The following is a 22483-nucleotide window of genomic DNA, read 5'->3' as shown; positions in this document are numbered from 1 at the left end:
TTTATGATATCTCCGTATATTACCAGTGGAGGAACAAAGCTGGATATGACCATACAGAGCCATTTTATGATATCTCCGTATATTACCAGTGGAGGAACAAAGCTGGATATGATCGTACAGAGCCATTTTATGATATCTCCGTATATTACCAGTGGAGGAACAAAGCTGGATATGATCGTACAGAGCCATTTTATGATATCTCCGTATATTACCAGTGGAGGAACAAAGCTGGATATGACCATACAGAGCCATTTTATGATATCTCCGTATATTACCAGTGGAGGAACAAAGCTGGACATGACCGTACAGAGCCATTTTATGATATCTCCGTATATTACCAGTGGAGGAACAAAGCTGGACATGACCGTACAGAGCCACTTTACAATATCGTCGTATGCATGTATTACAAATAGAAACACGAGGCTTGATTTGACCGTATAGAGGCAAGTTATATCTTGTGTTGGATTACAGTTCCTAACAAAAAGACGAAGCGGACCATGAACAAGAAGACCCATGTTATAATATCGTCCTATATTACCAGTAGGGGAACACGAAGCTGACCATTAACTGACCAGGGAGTTGAGATTGATCATACGATGTGCCGTTGAGATTGACATCCATTGATTGAAGGAAAAAACAGCGCCTTGAGCATGTACTAGTTGTCGGGTATGTCCGCTATGTAATAATAATAAAAAAGACAAAACCATATAGACCCATGTTATAATATCGTCCTATATTACCAACATGGGAACACGAAGCTGACCATGAACATATAGACTCACGTTATAACATCGTCCTATGTTACCAACAGGGGAACACGAAACTGAATATGTACACATAGACCCACGCTATAACATCATCCTGTATTACAAACAGAGGAACCATGACCATGTAGAGCCTCATCATATTAGCGTATTATATTACCAACAGAAGAATCGTTATTAGTCAAATTATTTCGATAGCATGGAGGTTCTCCTCAGCATCATATTTTATTTGTTTCAAGCTGACTGGCTAGTTCATGGCATTAGTCCATAACTGTGCCTGTTGCGAAGCGACCCGTAGCAGCGTGACGTCACATCAAAGCATTGTCGTAAATAATTTTATTTTATTTCTCCGTCCTGCCAACAATAAACTGACTTAGCAGACATCACAACTTATAATCAGGAAAGCCATTTTAGTAATAAGAACATGGGCGGTATATGCAATACATAACATGCTTCAACGACTCCTAGGTTATCTGCCCCTGCAGACAAAAATGTCAGCAGCTCTTCGCCATGACAGCTGGGCAGATGTTCAGCAAATACTCGTTGATCGTCGGTTATATTCTAAGCCCTATATCAAATAAATGATTGCAAGCTGCATGTGTTCGCTTCATGGATTCTTTTTGGTCGATCGGTGAATAGCAAGAAAATCCAATATTTACAATCGTGTGCGTGTAATCGATATATTCGGAGACTCCAAACAAGCACATTTTTCAAGCATGATGTTCCCCTTGTGCTAATCATGTTATTATTATGTCTAGGAAGGAGATTTGCTTGAAGTAAATGTTGTTGTTTGGCTCCACAGTTATGCCTTGTTATTGCAGTGCGGTTCAAACCATATTTTATCATACAGTGAGGTTTTTCTATGGATATTTTGAATCGCTTAAGTGAACAAGATGCTGGATTCCTTGAATACTGAAGTATATCATACTTCAACGTCCTTACACAAACTTATACCCTCGTATTAAAGTCAGAACTCTTCATTCCAGCCCCCTCCCTATAACTCAGTATTGTCCTCCGAGTCACTGTTTGTTTTAGACACACAAATGTGGATATTTTCAGTTATTTTCGAATAACCCCTACTTCACTGAACAGTATATAACGTAGCTTTGAGAAAGACTCATGGACAAGAAGGCGGACTGTAAATTTACACCCTCTCTTCCCAATGCTGTCTCTCTCTGCAAGTAATTCGTATGCGTCTAATGCGCACGCAGCAAAATTAAAGCTCCATGACGGCGAGTCTAAACCAGACAGTCCAGTGACTGACGTCACTCTGAGGTTAGGTGAGGTGAAATTAGGTTTAACGTCGTTCTTGAGAATATTTCGCTCATATGACGACGTGCATGCGTGTGTATGTGTATGTGCGGCTGCTTGTACTAGCCCAGACTGAAGCTGGTTTTATAGTGCTAGCCCACAGAGATACCATTAATACATGTACCGTTAATGCCGAGCGCCAGGCAGGGACCAACAAGTACCATATTTTAACGTCTTTTGGTATGACACGGTTGGGGATCGAACCCGCGACCTTCCGCTCTCCGGGCGGACGCTCTAACCACTACACCACGGAGGCGGTCGACATCACTCTGAAGTAAAACTGTACATATTTGAACGAACCTATAATCTGTAAGTAGTTGTACGGCACTTACTACTCATGTATCATTTATGCAATCGTACCTGTGTTATAACAAAACACCCATCGATTTTACCTGCACTGAAGAAATGTTACAAAATGTTTCAAGATAATTGTCATCGTTTTTCATCTTAGTTAAAGTATATTTATTCTGCAACTCTCTGTAAAATGTTGTTGTCAGATGCAACAAAATCTAGGAAGTATAATAACAGAACGTGTAAATTTAACTATCAAATAAAGCGTAGATTTATGAGAATGTGATCTTGTGTTGATATGGTGCAGTTACGAAGAAGTGCTTCCAACATTTGTAAACAAAACTATATCTTTGTTTAAAAGCATGATAAATTTCAAATGCTTTGAAATTCTTTTCCTTCAGAGTCAGGGATTTTGTAATTAGAGTTTATGAAGCTGGTTAAGATTCTTCCTTTACGCAGATATAAAAGCCCGGCCATTATTATCGCGACATTTCCTTGCTGCACGTCATATGATAATGTGAGTGTATAAAACCAGACAAGAATGCTATTTGCGTTTAAGACCAGTCGTTATATCAGTGATATATTTTAATCTCTCTCTCTCTCTCTCTCTCTCTCTCTCTCTCTCTCTCTCCAAACAAACAAACAAACACGTTGCTATACTATATATCAAATCTACCTCTCCCGAAAAGTGCGTTTCCTTTTCAGTATGTCTTTCACGAAGTCACTGTCATCTTTCCTTCTGGTTCTTTTTCAGCATACCGCTTCCATAATATACAGCCTACGTATTTAAAGAATTCTTTCCGCATATCTTCATCACACTCTTATCTTTTTTCTTTACAGATAATTCCTCTTTCTAAATCTCTCATCTCTTTATCTCTAACTATAGTTCTCTTCTCGATCTCTTCTTAATCAATTACCGACTCATCACAAACCTTCTTTCAGCATCTCTTCATCATACTCTTATCTTCTCTCTTTAACTGTAATCTCTCTGAATCATTCGCTTACTCTTGCTCTCTCTCTCATCTTGGTAGTCCTAACTACAGCTCTCTCCTCCATTTCTCTCTCCGTCTCGGTCTCTCTCTCTATCCTCAGACCGCCTCCGTGGTGTACTGGTTAGAGCGTCCGCCCGGAGAGCGGATGGTCGCGGGTTCGATTCCCCACCGCGTCATACCAAAAGACGTTAAAATATGGTACTTGTTGGTCCCTTCCTGGCGCTCGGCTTTAATGGGTACAACAAGGACTGACCGGCTCGGAGTCAGTATAATGTGTCTGAGTGGGGTATTCATGCTTCACATGGTATCTCAGTGGGCTAGCACTATAAAACCAGCTTCAGTCTGGGCTAGTATAAGCAGCTGCACATACACATACACATACACACGTCATATGAGCGAAATATTATCGAGCACGACGTTAAACCCAATTTCACCTCACCTCACCTCTATCCTCAATGTCTCTCTCTTTCTCAGTTTTATCTTCTTTCATCCTCACTTCCTCTCTCTCTTTACACCACCGTCTCTCCATCTTTCTCTAGTTCCCAGTTCTACCTTCAGCCTCTAGCCTGCCTGACACCCACACTCCGAGAAGCCCGATGTAAAGTGTTGCTATTAGTCATCGAGCGATCCGGTAGTCCTATGCCATGCGAGTTCATCCGCAAGGTTGTTTCTTCTAATGGACTTTTGATTATATAGATAACGTAAAGAGAAGTTTATATGATTAGTTATAATTTGATATAGATCAATATAATGCATCATCCTGCTCTTAACAATGGCAAATGGGCGGCCAAGGGTGTCTGTTCGGATCCATTACGTGACTCTGAGAGTTATAGATTACCAAGATCAATGTTTGTGATATTTTCGAGCACGTGTTGAGGTTAGCTCGGCGTGCGAGTGTCCCATTACCTCAGATACAATTTCAAAGAGATCAGACAATGTGTGTAGTGATGATATTAAATATTGTGACCAAGTCAAGTAGTTGCTGAAGAATTGTTCGGAAAACACGCCGTACACACGATCCACAGCGTACAAAAGAACGAAACCGATGCAATGGTTTCAGTGTAATGAAAACTTCATTCGAAAATAGAGTCCGGTGAATAAAAGAACATTTCTTTACGGAAAGTCGGCTTTCACAAACAATGATCATATAGAATATGACAAAGAGTTTTAGATGTCTCTTTTCGATAGATTTGACTTTACCGTCCTAAGAGTATATTGTTTACATAACGCGTTATACAATTAAACCAGTGAGAAAGACGCAGAATGAAAGCTTTTATCATACTCATTTGAACCCACGTTCAGTGGATCCTGATAATTGTAAGGGACACAACATTATGAGAGAGAATGAAAACACTTCTCGATGAGTGAGTGAGTGAGTTAATATCTAACGTCACATGGGCAATATTGCAGCCATATCGTGACGAAAACAAGCCATACAATAAAAAGTAGGAACATTTTGAAGATTAAAACCTGTCGACGATGGACAGTAAAAAGACTAGAGAATCACAGTTATAAATATAAAACTAGCGCAAAGTTAAAATATTCCAATTAAAGAAGACAATACAATATAAAATGCGGGCTATAGATCGCCAACAACTGAAGGTAGATCACCATACTAAGGCCCATGGGCACTTCTCGATGAAAACAGAAGACATAGGGAGTCTTCTAACCAAGGAATTGTTTAAACTGCTGAAGACTGCTATATTTCAAAAACGCCAACAAAGACGGTGGCTAGCTGATACCATCAGCTGTTTTTAGATTAGTCATCTACATATTAACTACCGAGACCATAGGAGTGGTACCCTAGTGGTTAAAGTATTCGCTCGTCATACCGAAAGCCCGGGTTTGAATCCCCACGTGGGTACAATGTGTGACGCCCTTTTTGGTGTCAACCGCGATGACAGGGCTGGAATATTGCTAAAAGCGGTGTACAACCACACTCACTCACCTCGAGACCATACGAACCGTGTTGTTGAGAGAAATCACGAACGTTTCCTCAAGAATGGATCTACAACCAACAAGAGTCCACAGTATCGACTGGTTTTTGATATTGTTTTAAATCGTTTGGCCAAACCGGTGACAGAATTCTCTAAATTAGGAAAAAAGATGGCATGTTTCGTAATTTGAAATTGGCAAACAAGACAATTGATTCTATAAACCGAAGTAACATTCTGAGACGAAAATCGATTTCCCTACTTGTGCCAGACACAATTTCAGGAGCCACGCACAGTTTCATTTTCCAACACAAACAGTGTATCATCATCCAAGTTGTTCATTTATAAAGTCGTGCTGCGGCAGGGTGGACATGGTATACAAACAACATCATACAGCTGTAATACTGCTGAAACAAATATTTCCTCAGGATATAGTCACAAGTATATACTCTGCTTTTGGCAGATTTCTTATGAACGTGGAAAGGGTTTTGTCGCTTTGCTTCTATTTGTTTGTAGTTGTGCAAACTCAGAAACGAAGTTCTGGCAAACAAGTGATCTTTCAATATTGTACACTATTCCAAAACTGAGAAAAACCTTAACTCATGGATCCATGTATTACTTAGCGTGATGCCCAGAGATACAGTTGCAGCCTCTGACGTCAAAGGTTCATGACACTTTGTCAAAAATGAAAGGATATCTTTTCTCATGTTTAATGAGAATCTTTTTTGTATATCGCTTGTTATGGCTAATGAGGAAACGATATGCATATATCTTCTTATGTTTAATGATAAAACATTATGTGAAAAGATGCATTTCCTCACAAATAATACCTACGTGAATTTTGTGAAGGACTTTTATGCAAGACGTAAATAATCCGAATGGAACCTATTGCTCTCTATCTTTCATTCTGATCTGATATTTATGCATATGGATCTTGATTTCCGATCATATCCGTACTGGCAAAATCCACCTGAACTGGAAATTAAAGGAAATGAAACCATGCCTGTTTCAAATTTAGATCTATCAATACAGATTCAGACACAAATTATCGACAAGACTGTGCGACAAAGGTGATGACATTTCCTTCCAGCAGCTCTGGCCTTCTGTGTCAACATTTCACATGGTTTGAGGTACAATCGAGCAAGCCGTTTTGTCTAGATTTCATACGACTCTTGCTTCTATAGATTGCAGGTGTTCCTATGCTGTGGTGTAACTGCAGTGTTGCTAAAGTAAAAGTAAAACACTATTCCTTCAATGAATAGGGAAAACTTTAAAGTGCATTTTGTCGATACGGATACTTGTAGCCTAGTCTGGCAGGAATATAACACGAAGAGGAGGGTGTGTATATATACTGAGTATAACAAAGACAACAACATAAAATACAAGAAGTTGTTATCCATAAATTTGTCAGTTTGGTACTTCCGGACTTCTAAAATGGCAGTCAAAGAAGACTCTTTAAATACACCTTAAAATATCCAGTGCTAACAGCTACTGCAGTCATTCACACTATCGACGTTTATACCATTAAGGTCTATCCGGAATCTTACAAGAACGTTTAGTTACACATGCACTATATTGCATCATTAGAAAAGTGAGGGAATCTTAAAAGCTTAGCCATACCCACGCTGTGTATATTATGGACAGTTCAGGAATATTCGGTTAATATGTCCGCTGTAGTACACTGCAATATATGAGCTCAATATAAAGTGATACATGGATATTAGCTACGTGTCATGACATGGATCATTACAGACCAATTCGTACAAAGCACCGTGAATGGTATCTGTCTCACCCAATGCCTCTATGACGATGCGGTGTAAGTACATTCATCTGGTATAGTCCGTTTGGCTCAAAAGCGGACCGATGAATTGCAATCTAACTCGAAAACTAAGAAACATAAAATACTCAATGAAACGCTGATCATAATCAAAACATCAGACCAACTCTGTGAGGTTTTTGCAGAATTTTTGTCTTAAAAAATATAAAAGTTGTTTAACAATCTATCATTAAAATATTGACACAGTTCACTATTTGTTACGAGGGAGGAGTGCAGAGAAAGGGACAGACAGGTCTTCGAGAACGGATGGAGACGGCACAGCACAGGTTAATGAATAAATAACTCTGTCTGTGAACGTGCTTCTCGAACACCTGGCTGTCCCTTTCTCTGCACTCCTCCCTCGTAACAAATAGTGAACTGTGTCAATATTTTAATGATAGATTGTTAAACAACTTTTATATTTTTAAGACCAAAATTCTGCAAAAACCTCACAGAGTGGGTATGATGTTTTGATTATGATCAGCGTTTCATTGAGTATGTTATGTTTATTAGTTTTCGAGTTAGATTGCAATTCATCGGTCTGCTTTTGAGCCAAACGGACTTGTCTTCATAATGAGGGTACAACCCACACTCATGCGCACCAAACACACCACACACGTGCCCAATCTTCTAAATTACAATGTGGAAGGGTTTGGACTGAAATGAATGCGTTATCTTCACATGTTGACATACGAGGTACCACACGCAGTGTCTTTTACAATGCCAAAAGGAATTCAACATTGTTTTTTTTATGATTCCCATCATGCCACGGAACTGAACTGTACACATCTGACACTGCTTGACTTCAGTGCAGGACTTCACGAATGCGTGTGTTGTTGTAGTGCTGACACATTGTGAAAATAGCATATAATATTAACTTGATATCAATGCTACGGGGATAAATACCGTCCCTACTCAGGACGACTCTTGGATACGACCACACAACACGTTGTTCCCTGGAACGAAAAGACCAAGCATTGCAGAGGGTAAAATGACGCGTTAGAGCACACAGCCATTCTTGTCACCAAAAGGGAATCCTTAGTTTTCGTATATAGTGCGCTTCCAGTGCAGATTGAATTATCTGGCAGCGCTGATTCAATGGTTTCGTGTAAGATCTTTTCAGTTTTTCAATATTCATTCAGTAATTGAAACTGATCATATTTTTTCAATATTTAGATTTGTCGTTTTCACTTGGTGACATATGTTAAATGTGAGGACATATTGTCAAGCGGGTGATATGTTTGCGGAACTCAGATTCGAGAGTGCAAGAAAAGACGGTTTTGTCAAGACAATACTTCACTTCTCAACGATATGACTGTCAGTCAAACCATGGTGCGACCGAGTTACTGTGTCGCCTTTTTAAATATTAGATATTACCTTTGTCAAATATCTCTACCTTGTTATGTTTTCTACAATCGCAAACTGATTGTAAGTCATGAAGTGTTCATAGTGAGCCCTTCATATACTACCCATCAAAAGTTTAGACTCACTTGTCTAAATCTAGCCACTTACTTCAGTCAACTGTTCTAAACTAGATTTTGCAAAATATTCCATACTGTTTAAAGGAACTGTTTACACATTACACATGAACTGATGTATTGTAAAACAAATTTCTAACGTTGAAAATATTATTGGCATGAGTTCAATAAATAGTTAAACTCAGTGAAAATCGGCGAATTCTTAACAAATCTTTACACCAAAACGCAGCTGTTCACATGCACCATTTACCCTCAGAGTGTTAGGTGTTATGTTTAACATGGATACGTTCGCTCTCATAGTAGCCCAAATCACGGTTCTTTGTACGTATGAACTATCATTTGGTGTTTTGTTGTCCATACATACGATGAACATTTCATCTATCCTAGTGATATACTACTGCTTTCAGCAATCTTCTCTGAAGGCTTTTCAAACAGTTGTGTATCATGATAATATCACGCTTTAACACAGTACATATGTGCATTTGGAAGTCAGTATAACCATATCCTGACGATTCCAGTGATGCTAGTACAGAGAATTGTACGTCAGGTTCTTCACATCCATTTACAACCATATGTACAACAACCATATATACAACAACCATATATACAACAACCATATGTACAACAACCATATATACAACAACCATATATACAACAACCATATATACAACAACCATATGTACAACAACCATATATACAACAACCATATGTACAACAACCATATATACAACAACCATATATACAACAACCATATATACAACAACCATATGTACAACAACCATATGTACAACAACCATATATACAACAACCATATATACAACAACCATATATACAACAACCATCTATCATTATTTCATCCTTATAAGGATACGGTACAATACTGATCGATATTGCTTTTCAAACGTGTCTTTGTACACATGAGAAAGATATATCCAAATTTAGCACGTCAGTGACAAAATAATGATGTTCGATGAAATTCCATATTTTAACTGTTATGGAAATTATCTTTCTAACTATATCAGCATGCAATATACAACCAGACTCTGATCGTTCATTCTTGAAACCGGGCCGGTGGGCTAGCCTAGTTGCTGAAGTATTCGTTCGTCACGCGGCAAACCCGGGTTCGATTCCCTACATGGGTACAATGTGTGAAGCCCACTTCTGGTGTTCCCCGACGTGATATTGCTGGAATATTGCTAAAAGCAGCGTAAAACCATACTCATTGACTTTCTTGAAACCAATTGTACATTTCCATCTGGTAGCAGCTTTAAACACGTCATTAATATCTTTCACTTTCGTTTATCACATGTAAACACGTTAAAAGATGCTTACTCGGTGAAACGACCCAGCTACGTAACACCCCACATGTCAACATACCTGCAATGCCAAGGCAGTTCTACATCGGATGATGTGTGGAACAATAACTGTTACATGGACTGCCTGATAGGGTAATGGCAGACCACACGCAGAGACGGGGCTTGGCAAATCAGTTTTATTTACATAACAAGTCTCTCAACCTTACAGGCCTGCAAAGGTTACGCTTTCATGTGCGCGTCAGTACAATCGTGTGGGTTTTTTCGCCAGAAATGGTTCGTGAAGTGTGTAGAACTGGCACAGATAGTTGACGTCGCCATGATGAGATTTGACGTCAGTGTTTGACGTTAGTTAAACAGTGAAGGGTCTGTGTGATTTGAGCGGTGCACATGTGGGATAATATGTATGCTGCCATCTTGTGTGTGATATATCTGTGAGATAACTTGTACATGGCTTATATTAGATGACAAGATATGCAGCGTGACTGATATATTGCATACCTGATTACAAACGGAATATGGCAGTGCTCCAATGAAATTTCAAATCTAACCTTGTTTGTTTGTTTGTTTATTGTTTAACGCCACACTCAGCAATATTACAGTTATACGGAGGCGGTCTGTAAATAATCGAGTTTGGTCCAGACAATCCATTGCTCAACAGCACGAGGATCGATCTACGCAATAATATTGGGACACAATGACAAGTGTCAACCAAGTCAGCGAGCCAGGCCACCCGATTCCGCTAGTTGCTTTTTACGACTAGCATGGGTTACTGAAGATCTATTCTAACCCGGATCTCTCGGGTCCAGATTGAGGTATTAACATGCAGACAACAGAGATATACCACGGCATCAATGGACTAGCCATTATCATTTATCTATCAAAACCCGACCGAATACACATATATCGCAAACTGAACATTCAATTCATTTGGTATTTTAATGTGTGAAAGCAAATCTCTGCTGTAGTCAAGTTCTGTATTATCATACAATTCATTATTATCGAGATAATCACTTGTTTCACTATGTTAGTTCGATGTTATGTATCTCTGTTGCCTATCGCCAACTGTAAAAATGATGTGTGCATGTGGGCGATGGTCTCAAAGACTATTTACAAAATTCGAATAATACCCTGTTTATAAGGGATTAAGCTGCCACTTATGTTACATTATAGCATGCTATGTTCATATTAATGACATATTCCACGTCGAGGCAAACAGTGATTTGAAACCCATGATTTACCAAAAGCTATTAAATGTTTTCAAAAGTAAAGCTACAGTGAATGGTTCAGGATTTCATATTGTTACAAATGACACGATTGTTTAATCTCTCGTACAAATATTTCCCTGGTGGCATTTGTGTGAGACACAGGACGTTGGCTCAATGACGTCAACGCTTTGACGTACATTTCTACGTCACCACTAACGATTTTCACTTCCGCAGTGTCTTTAATGGCCTCTGATATGATTAGAGTCAGTCATCCCCATAATGATAAGTAACAATAAAGACTAAAATAGAATGGCCTAGGGATGATAAACTGTAAAAAGGTAAATTTATCTCCATTAATCGATTAGCACACAGACTTCAACGATTCGCCATGGTCATATAAAGCCTTGACCGTATTCAATTCTTCTGTGCGAATTGAAACAGTTAGAGCCGACGTAAGCCACAGACGAATCTGAGCATGGTTCATTGTATACGTCCCCTGTAATGGACGAAGGAACCTGTACACGTCAGTATAACTGCAGGTTCCACCATCCAATTAGCCCACAACTTACGATCACACTGATTCAGAGTCTAGGGTAGACGGAACATAAAAAGCTAGTTTATCATACCATATGTCTCAATCCAATTAGTGGAGGCTATTCGACAAATCCCAATGGTTCCTGGGAGGCTATAAAGTGCTCCAAATTGCCTGGATGGACTGTTCGTGTATGAGACCTGAAGTAGGTTTGAATGTATTTGTATAGCTTGTAAGGGTAATAGTGCGTGACCTCTACGATACTCTATTAAGTGACACCCCATTGTGCCGGACCCCTTTGTATCAGGACACTCTCCTTTGCTTCCGAATACCGTTGATAACGTTTGTGTTAAGTCAGTGTGGCTTTACAACGTACATTTGTACCTTGATTCGTCACTTCGGACATTTCATCTTCGGACCATTTCACATATAAAAATTTATACTTGACAAAGGAGGTTTGGTTGCATATGGATGTTGTTTCTTAAATGGAATCTGTTTCGGCAGATAATCGAGACTGGATATTCTCTGGGTTTGACGTTCATATTTGACGCCACAGTTTGTGTAGGTAAACATTTTTTGCATCACATGAATTATAAAAGGCCCCCCAAAAAACAAATTCCTTATGTGGTCATTATTTTTTGCAATATTTGTTTTCTAGGTTCCTTCGCAAAAACACATTCCTTAAATAACATTATCACCAGTGACCACGTACAACCCTCGGTCGATCAATTCTTTCAGCAAAGTTTTATTTCTGTAAAACTTGATAAAATTCAAAATTCAAGAGGCATTTCGTTTTCGATATCGATCAAATTCAACATCCTAGATACAACAACGAATGATATTCTACACTCTAAGAATAAATTGAATATTCCGGCCTTTTGTTGTCCTTTCGATATCCTTCCAATCCTATAGCGTTGTAGAATATTTGACTCCAAGAAGTAAAGGCAATAACAGATTTATACAAACAGGCGTTTTATGCTAACATCACAATCCGATGGTGAGGACATCGCACTCTTCAAAAGTTGTTTGAAATATGAGGCATCGTGTTTCATTTCTGGCGTAGGCAAATATTATCTTTACGAAACAAAACAGAATTACCAAAAGCAACGTTCCTCATTTCAATTCCAAACAACTTCATATCCCTCAAACACTACACAGCCTGGTTCGCGTGACGCATGGCAAGCCAGCAAAGACCATATGCTAAACCCATGGACGCCATATGCAGTGATCATTCTTGTAGAACAAACACAGCGCTTTCCTTCAATTAGCAGAACGTGTGTATGGAGTAGATTAGGGATCTATTTCGCGCGGTTGAGGTCCTGAGACGGAGAATGTAAACACAGATGATATTCATACGCGTGTCTGGTGACTATTTTGGTCCCATCGAGACCATATATCTTTTAATGACGAGCTGGTCGATGCTTAATGACTTTCCCACTATGTATATATTATATGTTCCTGGTGATGAAAGTACTAGTACTTTTCTGACTACCTATTGAAGTCACCCGTAGGGATGTTTTGGACTATAGTCCGTTTGGCTCAAAAGCGGACCGATGAATTGCAATCTAACTCGAAAACTAATAAACATAAAATCCTCAATGAAACGCTGATCATAATCAAAACATCATACCCACTCTGTGAGGTTTTTGCAGAATTTTTGTCCTAAAAATAAAAAAGTTGTTTAACAATCTATCATTAAAATATTGACACAGTTCACTATTTGTTACGAGGGAGGAGTGCAGATAGTGAACTGTGTCAATATTTTCGATGATGCAGACAAAGTTAATTAACCTGTGCTGTGCCGTCTCTTATTTTAATGATAGATTGTTAGAAACAACAGGACAAAAATTCTGCATAAACCTCACTGAGTGGGTATGATGTTTAGATTATGATCAGCGTTTCATTGAGTATGTTATGTTTATTAGTTTTCGAGTTAGATTGCAATTCATCGGTCCGCTTTTGAGCCAAACGGACTGTAGTCAATATCAGTGCACTGAGGATTCGCTGACACTCGACTATTAGAATGGCGGTTGGATACTATAGTCTGTTTGCAGTGAAAACGTACCGATGAATTTCACTTTAAACAAAAACGTAAATCAAATAAAGTGAAATTAAGACTGCGAATCCTCATAAATTTGCCTTGCCAACTGAACATTTAAATCTCAGAATTTTATTCATTGTAGGACAAAAGTTGTTTAACAAACGATCATACATTCAAATCGCTATTATTGGTTTGTATTACAAGGGGATGAGCGCAGTAGACGGAACAGTGAAACAGATGCACGTGCGGTTCGTGATGAGCGTTAACTTAGACCAACTCTACTTGTTCTCGGTGTTTCATTTAATGTGCATATACCCTTGTAATACAAACCAATAATAGCGATTTGAAACTATGATCGTTTGTTGAACAACTTTTATCCTCAGTTCAATACAATTCTGAGATTTAAATGGTCAGTTGGCAAGGTAAAATCATGAGGATTAGCAATCTTAATTTCATCTTATTCGACTTACTTTTTTGTTTAAATTGACATTCATCGGTACGTTTTCAATGGAAACAGACTATAGTGGTTAAATTATTCGTTGTTTTCCTATTCAAGTGTTCCCTGTCGTGATCAGGCTGGAGTATTACCATCAGTGGTGTCGTACCATACTCACTTTACCTGTTGATTGTAGTTTAACGTCGCACACAGCAATATTCCAGCTACATAGAGAAGTCTGGGCAGTGTCTTTAATAATCGTGACTGGACAAGACAATCCAGTGATCAAACAGCATGAGCATCGATCGAAGCAATTGGCAACCATGTTTTCGATCGAGCCTTACCACTCGATCCCGTTAGTCGCCTCTCACAACAATCGTGAGTTTCTGAAGACCAATTCTTCACAGATTCATCGCCACTTTAAACGGTATTGAAGCGTAATGAGTGTGGAAGATTATACACATCTTCGACGGGGGATTGTATCATGTTCCATCTTTCATGAAATCCACTTGTACGGACGTGGTGCGGACAGACCAAGGATGATTATTCCAGCACGTTAGGATTCGAACCATAGAGACTATCCTGGCAGATAAGGGAGGCAATTTTAGCCAGTGAGTTGCGCATCGGACACTATTTTATGGGTACAATATCAGTCACTATGACCATGTTTCCTGTTAAAGGTCAGAGAAATAGCAACAATCCCGCGCCCTCGCTGTGCAAACAAACCTCAAATTACTCCATCTGAAGGATCAGAGAGCATATTTATGTATACGCAATTTAAGCGCCGTGACAGAGACTTATCACAATAGATGCCAGAGTACTCGTCTTAATTCAATTCCAGTTTTATTTTGAATGAAAGGCCCTTAAACAACGGATGTACATAACCCATGTATATAGGTACATAGTCAAGGTAACAACTCATTTCGTAACAACAAAAAAACGTGTGATGTATGTACAAATCTGGCTGGTGGTGTAACGGTGGGTCTTTGCAGGGTGGTAGTGAAGACAATGTAACAGTATAGACACATCAAGCAATGTAATTCTTGGCAGAAGTTATTTGTGTGTTAATTATTATAGTCGTTGTATTAGATACTGGTGCAGACTTATTCGAATGGATAGATCAATGTATCCCAGGGCTAGTTATGAAATGCTGAAACATTTTGATGAACAGGATAAAGTATGTTGGGTTTCTCGCATTCGAATATTATTGTTTGAAACTGGCTTTTCGTACGTATGGTTCACTCAGTCTATTTTGGATGTTGAAAAGTATATTCTTGAATTCTTTCCCGAAAAAGACCTGGTATATTGTAAGTTTCGCTATGCATCTAATAAATTGAAAGTTCAGTTAGATAGATTTAAATGTTATGATAACCAAAATGCCTTAATATGTGCCAAATGCCTCCTGGGCTGTATTGAAGACGAATTTCACCTTTTATTTATTTGCCCTTACTATAAGATAAGCACACAACAGTTTATACCTGAATATTGTTATAAGAATCCGTCTGCTTCAAAAATGTATCAACTGCTAGCATCCACTGACACAAAACTTATCAAATCTTTGTCGTTGTATTTGAAAAGAAACTTGCCAATTTGATATTATTTGTGAATGAATGATATACCGGTAGGTGCACTGGGTGCAGCTATTATGTATTAGTAATATGGGTCACGTGGCCCCAAATACTAATAAACTTGTCACTTGTTACAGTATAGAAATGAAATATAAGCCACAGAAGTAAGTGTTCAGTATATCATGATGACGTAACATAATCAAAGTTGATCCAAACATGTGTACCAAAGGCTTCATTGTAGCATGTAAGACATTTGTGGAAACTTGTTGGCACACACAAATGTTGACAGCACAATCGGTAGAGCATCCAAGAATAGGGGTGTAGAAATCTCCGTTGATTTAATTTTCATATGTTGAACCTATTTTAACTTTAAATAATATCTGCACTTGGTGAGCACCCAAAGATTGCTTTTAATTTTTAAAAGACAATTTGATTTGAGACCTTAACAACCACACACACAAAAATAAAATACTCAACTTCTGTTTTATCCTTGAAATTCAACAAATTCGGGTTTTTGTCCTCTCACATTTACCACATTTCATACATGGTAGGGGCCATGTGGTTGAGTGAGTGAGTAAGTTTGTTTTTACGCCGCTTTTAGCAATATTCCAGCAATATCACGGCGGGGGACACCAGAAATGGGCTTAACACCCATGTGGTTGAGAATTCGTTCTTACTGAAGTCATCAAGATATATGGATACAAAATTACCCAGCTATAGATTACGTTTTACAAAATGTCGCAGGAATGGGATACGGTTAAGTAGACATGAAGAAATATAAGAACAGTTTTCAAGTTTCAGTTTCATAAAAAAAAATCCAAAAAAACCGGAATGTTTCCGTTTGCACCTGGGTTTATGTTCACGGGAGATAGGTCTTCAGCAACCCATGCTTGTCGTAAGAAGCGACTAACGGGTGGTCAAGCTCTTGACTTGTCATTGACTCTTTATTGCATAGACCGATGCTCATTGGATTGTCTGGTCCAGGTTCTATTATTTACAGACCGCCGCCATATAGCTGGAATATTGCGGAGTGCGGCGTTAAACAACAAACAAAAGAAACAAACAGAATATTCACAAGGGTGTAAGAAGCAACGTCGTCATTAGGTTTACAAACAGGCGATCATAATCAATTTGATCAAAGTTAAAATAACATTCTTCTTGTTATTGAAAAATAATTATGACAAGCTTTGCATGATTATTAATTGCCATGCACGTTCACTTCACCTGGAATTACTTAATACGGAGCCCAGCCGCTCTGAGCTGGTGCGCCGCCAGCCCTACTTCCTGTTTCAAAGTCATGTTGCTAAGCGTCTCAATATGACTCAAATGCAACGCGATGCTGCACTCTTCATAAGGTCGCGCATCAAGCATTCATCATTATCTGACAGATTCAGTACATGTGTGGTTTGTCTCAAAATACTTCTGCGCTAATAAGTAAACACAGATGTCGAACGTCTTCACAATCAAAGGCGGCCGAATGAAACATGCGGTAAAAACGGATGCACAAATCTGCACGGAGTTGTACTTGTATAACGTTTCAAGGTGGGTAAACATGACGTGTTCAGGCAGTGCGTGGAGCTCATGATAAGCAGTGGTAATGGGAGCTGCCGGGACTGTTTAAGGCGGTAGGTTTTATATTGGGTGCTCAGCTGTCGGGGAAGTGTCGATGTTACACGTTGCAGGAACTGTAATCCTCCGTTTGATGGAGATACGAATCGATATAGGTGCTTAATTGCGACAGTATTTTGTGACTGAGTTCTTGCATAACCTGATGATTTTCTAATTGGTTGTTCCGAGTCAAATTTGTCCACGTTTGAACTGGCGAAACTACTCGTGCGTAGTGGTAGAATAACTTGTGTTCCTCCTGAAAAATACGTGATCTGAGAACAATGTGATTAACTTCAGACATGGTTTTGGTAATTGCATTGGTTGTGGGTATGTTGCGACATGTTTTAGAAATACATGTAGTTCTGTTCTTGTCGTGAGGGTGAGATCATTATGATTTGTTTCAATCATTTGAGCGAGCAGTGGTACTGCATATTTTGAAACCTGCTATTTCAGACCCAACCCTTCCCATGACCACTGTTGCTTTAAAAGCACACAAATAAACAAACCCAAACAGCATTATGTACAAGCAAAAAACGAAATATGAAAAAATTCTTTAATCGTAAGAAATGCGATGTCCGTTATACATTTACAGCTATATCACAAGAATACGTTCACAAATTACCGTTTCGCTATGTCTGTTAATACTCGGATCCGTACCACGATAAACCAATGGTTGACATAATGAACAACGATCTTCATATCGCACGATACCACATTGTTTGCATTATGACATTCTGACCATTCGGTCATAAAATAAGTTAATAACAGCTCCTACGAGTGACCGATATTTCCATGGAATCGCAATTGGGCTCATCATTGATGATTTATCATACAATACCATCAGACTGTTCTGACACTTTCATCAATTGTTATATGAGAATGTGTCATTTTACCATCAATAGATTTCTGAAGAATCTATTGTCTCCGTTAACAGAACCGATAACTATAAAAACCATTGCATTGAATAGATTGATTTTCACAACCAATTGAGACAATTGAGATAACACACGCGCCCCTGCAGAAATCAATATGTCTTTGTCACCTGATGTGTTTATAAATATACATCTAACCGATGATAACTACACAGTATCTTGAGAAGACAGAAAAACGATCCATTCTCTAAACATCCAAACCACTTCTTCAAGCAGTCAGGACAGAAACTAATGACAGCGTGTAGCTCTTGCAATCAATACCTTATATAGCATTAAGCGCAGCCAGTTTGTATAAGCATTCCTCAAAATTATATCTTGTCACTTGTTCATTCGATTAATACAACGCTAGAGAATTTCCTCAGGTAACCGTGACCAAGCGGACTGGGCAAACGGTTGATAAATCGTTCGCTGACACCACTATTGGTCAATGACGATGAGATGCATATTGTATACGATTGTTCTAAATGGCCAATGCAGTGCTGGCTCTGCGTGTGAAGGTGGAAACAACAGCTAGGTTTCAAGCAGAGACACGCGAGGCTTTTACGGCGTAGTTCTCTGCGGCGAGGTAGGGACGTGGTGTGTTTGTCAGTAACAGGTCTCTGTGTACTCGAGGGGTTGCTTGGAGTGTTCAAATTTACCCTTCTGTGTTCAGCGAAGTGTCTCGCGGTGCAGGACAGTTGCAAGCCAGCAGTTGTTGGATACTGGCCGCGTAATGAGCTCTGGTTGTGGAGTAACAGGTAATGTAAGTCTTTCCATAATATTTGTCTGGTTGTAGTGTTTCTGTCTCATGTTGTTGACAGAGGTGTTGTTTGTAGGGTGTACAAGGGAACGGTATACGTTCTGCTGTAACGAGCTTGGTGATGTGTTTCTAAATCAGCTGACGCGGTTAAGATAAGTTGATGCAATATTTCTAAAACTTTTCATAGTTCATAAAATGTCTTAAATAGTCACTAAATTGTCTGGTCCAGACTCGATTGCTTGCAGTCCACGCCTATAGCTGGTATACTGGTGAAACAAATACATTCTCGTGATATAGTCTGAATTGTACAATCAACTTTGCCTTTAGCAGAAGTGTCTTATAGATATGGAAAGGATTTTGTCGCTTCTATTGATATAGAGAGCATTCTAAACATGTTTATTTATGTATTCATGAATATGAATATATAAAGTCCTGATCAATTTGTTTACTCTTCCGAAATACGTTTTATGAAGATTCACCGCGCTGAAACTTACAATTACTCAAAAAGACGAAAATTAATCTCTAATTGTTTAGCATGTATCATTCAATCAATTTCTCCACAGACAATCAGTGAGTGAGTGAGTGAGTTAAAATTTATCGTCACATCGGCAATATTTCAGCCATATCGTGACGAGAACAATTAATTTTATACATAGTAATTAATGGTAAACTGTAAAAACCTGTCAACGAAGAACAGTAAAATAACTAGATTATCACAGATTCGAATTTAAAACTAGTAATTAAATCTAAAACAGTTTAACTATAGATGACAATACAAGGTACCACAGACAATCAGAACAAAAAAATGCAGAGGTGTTGTAAAAATCAATGATAACAGTTTTTGTTATGAGTCTCTGTTTCTGATACACCTACATTTGACGAACTACAGTAAAGTACATTATACCTCTACTTTGTTTATGACGAAACCACTCTTCCCTGTGGGAAACAAGTCATTAAAACACTAAGGATGCTACTTCGTTTCCGCTCAATAGTAATCCGTATCGTCATTTTGAATTCTGCAATATTTGCAAAAATGGCTAGAATTAAGAGAGAGTATCGCAATCCTTGGGGGAAGCTGCTGTACAGCTACTGTTCCAATCGACACGTGTAACAAAAACACGCCAGGCGAGCTGTGTTCTTAGGCTGTAGTGTTTGAATACACCGTGAGGCGGCGATCCAGTGCAAATCAATGTTTAAATGTTCGTGGGAATTCTCACACAATGGGGTGTTGTAAATCTGCTATCATCTTGATTTAAACATGCACGGTATGTGGGTTTGATCTGGATCATCTTTTGTGTGAAATATGATATATAAAGTGTAGAGTCGTGTCATTGCTGAAGATTACATCTCAGTTCTTCATTGGCATGAACAAATTTCAAAAGCGTTCTACACGCATAGTGTGTTTGCAAACATCTATTTATTGATAGTTTGTGCTCTCCAGTGATTCGATGATTGATATACCAAAAGGTGTAAGCCTAATATGCATTATCCCATAAATTTCCCGGAAGAACCATTGAACTCACTACACATGTAAGATATGATGTCATGTCAAGATGAGTTTGAGTTACGTTTCTTAGCGTTCACAGGATCTGCTGAGGCGGTATGATGAGAATTGGGGTGTCCACAGAATACGGGGATTTTTATTCTATATAGTCAAGTGATTAAGTAAATGGGTTAAAAAGTCGCATCGGCATTATTCCAGCCAGAGTACGACCTGAATGTATCCACATCATATCTATATAATACTGAAGATAATTCGTCATAGCGCTTTGATCGCTTTCTGAAGCGGTATTCATACCATGCGTATTCTGTTCTCCCTCATTAAACTGACAGCCGTTATTACTGCGATGTTGTTGAAAGACTTGTTAAATAGAACCTGTTAACTTTCTCCAAGCAGAATGACAAAAAACACAAGCAACATTATACTTTCACGTCTCTCCTTGTCACTAGCCTGTAAACAATAACAGTCGAGGTCGATATTTAACTGCGCTCAGTTCTTTCTTGCACATGTATGGCAATATGTTCACATCTGGTATCTATACTTTGCTTTAAAATATATACACAGAATACAATGCATGTCATTTTTTACATAAATTAGCGTAGGGAGCGACGATTTATGTTACATCTGTTTTAAAGACAGAAACGCAAGCTACATCGCCGACTTGAGATAACACACATGGCCACAAGGCGTTTTTCTTAAACATACCTTTCCTCCCGAATTGTTAACACCATAAACAAACACATCTTGCATGTTTTAAAAACTGTCACGTAAATTCAGCTGAAGTAACCTTTTTGGACACGATGCGTTACCGCTGCTATCTCGCAAAGTATCCCCCAGGAAAATTAATCCCCTTTTCTCGAATGTTGTTCTAATGCTCTCGTGATTCTGGAGTTTCAAGAGTGGCCTCATGCTGTTATTTCTAAGACGATTACTGTGTTTCAAAGCTCGCTGGGTCGACTGACTTTGTTTCCTTCCAATTATCACATCAAAGCCAGGAGAAACTGTTCCAAGTTGGAGCTATTTTCGGCTCAACGGTATCAGCAACGTGGATTATCTTATAATAATTGCCCTTAATCCCTCGTTTAATGTTGAGTTCTTGAGTGATATTGTTGTAACGAACTAAGCGTGTTTCTTTCTCAGAATTTGTTTATTTTTGCTCACTGTTCCTCGGGGTAGTATTGATATGTTTTTCTTGGCTCTGGAATCCAGTTAGCCGTGAAGTAGGCTGCAGTAGTTCTACTGGTATGGACCGAGGCTTCACTGACATGTTCAGGTTCATATCTTTTAGTGCTGCCCTTGATATTCGGCTAGAGGTACTCGGGGGACCGTTCCGGAATGAAGATGAGAAGCGTAATGATTTGTTTGTTGTTTTACGCCGCACTCAGCAATATTCGAGCTATATGGCGACGGCCTGTAAATAATCAAGTCTGGACCAGACAATCCAGTGATTGACATCATGAGCATCAATCTACGCAATTGGGATACGACGATATGTGTCAACCAAGTCAGCGAGCTTGGTCACCTCTTACGACAAGCATTGGTTGCTAAAAAACAATTCTAACCCGGATCTTCACGGGTCTTATGAGTTATGAATGAGCGCGTCCGTCGCCATTCAATCAACCTGTCAATGCTGTCTTATCATTTTACAAATGAAGAGGCAACAGGTGGCCCAGCAGGATACGTTTTGCCCAATGCTTCATGCCAGATACCTAGATTTCGCGAGCATCAGTACTACTTACAGACTCGCCCCTATGTCACTTTGGATAGTCTGTATAAATCTGGATCCTTTTAAGCACGATCTACCCGGACTACCGTTCTCAGCATTGTTAAACCCAACGCAATCGCTGACGGTTTTCAAGATATTCATTCATAGCTGAAGTACTATAAACACAAAAAGAGTTGGTCATGCGTGTGTATCTGCATGTGCGGCTGCTTGTACTAGCCCAGACGTAAGCTGGTTTTATAGTGCTAGCCCACTGAGATACCATGCCGCAGTGAAGCATGAATACCCCACTCAGA

General features: G+C 39.0%; 1 protein-coding gene across 2 annotated transcripts in view; it reads left to right on the top strand.

Moving 5' to 3' along the window:
• Positions 1-22483, top strand: part of LOC124291893 — a 47985-nt gene that overhangs the window by 4605 nt on the left and 20897 nt on the right. The window contains exon 1 of one of the 2 annotated variants that reach the window (XM_046728960.1): positions 18686-18961. The exons of the other annotated variant lie outside the window; for it this stretch is intronic. The gene's annotated coding sequence lies outside the window, so the exon portion shown is untranslated. Of the gene's footprint in view, positions 1-18685; positions 18962-22483 lie in introns of those variants that run through there. 2 annotated transcript variants of the gene reach the window in all.

This window comes from Haliotis rubra, unplaced genomic scaffold (assembly GCF_003918875.1).
Source record: "Haliotis rubra isolate DU_JTF1 unplaced genomic scaffold, ASM391887v1 Scf500, whole genome shotgun sequence".
NCBI classification, from domain to species: domain Eukaryota; kingdom Metazoa; phylum Mollusca; class Gastropoda; order Lepetellida; family Haliotidae; genus Haliotis; species Haliotis rubra.
Note: the sequence above shows the minus strand (reverse complement) of the source record. Positions and strands in the feature narration are given on the sequence as shown.